We start from the raw sequence: 1,297 nt of genomic DNA, 5'->3' as shown, positions 1-1,297 counted from the left end.
ATCTCATTGAATGGCGAAGCAAGCTCGAAGGGCCGAATGACCTACTCCTGCTCCTTTCTTCTATGTTTCTATGTTTAATCATACATAAGTACTCACCTGTGAAACCAAATGTCCAAACATTACGGTCCCCTGAAATGAGGGACGATTATATGTGAATTGTTTTGTGACAAATTTAAAACTGTGGAGCATAAGGGAAAATAAAAAGGAAAAAAAAACTCTCCTTGTCCCAAACATTATGGAAGGCACTGGTTATTTGCTGTTGATAGGTGGATCTGAAGTTCTCCTCCACATTGAATAGTGAATGCATATTTTTCACTTCACATCAAAAACAAAACAAAATGAATGATCTAAATTTGTACTAAATGATTGGATTGAAAAAAAGGGGAGTGGGGTGGGCCAGTGAATCTCTGCATAATTAAAAAAAAAACATGGCACATGAGGTACAGCAGATGCTGCAATCTGGAACTAAACTCAAATCTGCTGGAGGAACTTAGCAGGTTGAGGAGCCTCAATGGGTGATTGCCAGTAACTGAAGAGGCTTCAGGATGGGATAAAGAAGGGAAATTATGACTCTTGGCACATTCAGAGGAGGAAAGGGAGAGGAACTAGTGACTCTAGAGCTCCCAAGCTTCATCAGCACCTTTTTGGGGGGGGGGTGGGGTGTGGGAGAAAACTCACATTAAGATTGAATTGTGTTTGTCACGTCAACCAATAATAAGAAACTTAATTTTGTATATTCTTCAGGCAAATTAACTCCTAGAACAGGAATGAAAAAAATAAAAAAAAGAAATTAGTAAATCATGCTGAATCTGGAGAAAGTTCGAGACCAGAGGGCAGGGAATGGAGAAATGTAGTTATAAAGCCATCATCTTTATCCAGTGTGAGATCTGTTCAAAAGTGATAACATTAGGAAAGGAATTGTCCTTGAATCTGGAGTGGAATGAGAACTTTAGAGATTTTGGAATTAAAGAGGGAAATAATGTTCTTCTCTATGTAATCTGAATTTCTGAGCTATAAATAGTTTTTTTTTAATTTTTGAAGGAAAGTGTTTGAAGGCAGGAAACTTAAATCACCTACCAGATCAAGATCTGATTGAGTCACTCGATTCTTCTGGACCTGAATTGAGAAGCTAAAGGTGTGCCTCTGTTGGGAAAATTTTTGAAGATCAGTGGGATCAGCATATTCACCTGAAGCAAATGAGAAGAGCTCTAACTAGTTACGCAGCCTAAAAATCATCTCAGCACTTGCAAAAGAAAGACCACATTTCTGGTCTGTGTGTTGTTTAGGCTTCAACTGA

The sequence above is a fragment of the Narcine bancroftii genome, chromosome 10, assembly GCF_036971445.1.
Source record: "Narcine bancroftii isolate sNarBan1 chromosome 10, sNarBan1.hap1, whole genome shotgun sequence".
In the NCBI taxonomy this organism is placed as follows: Eukaryota; Metazoa; Chordata; class Chondrichthyes; order Torpediniformes; family Narcinidae; genus Narcine; species Narcine bancroftii.
The sequence above is the reverse complement of the archived record's forward strand: the minus strand, read 5'-3'. Positions refer to the sequence as shown.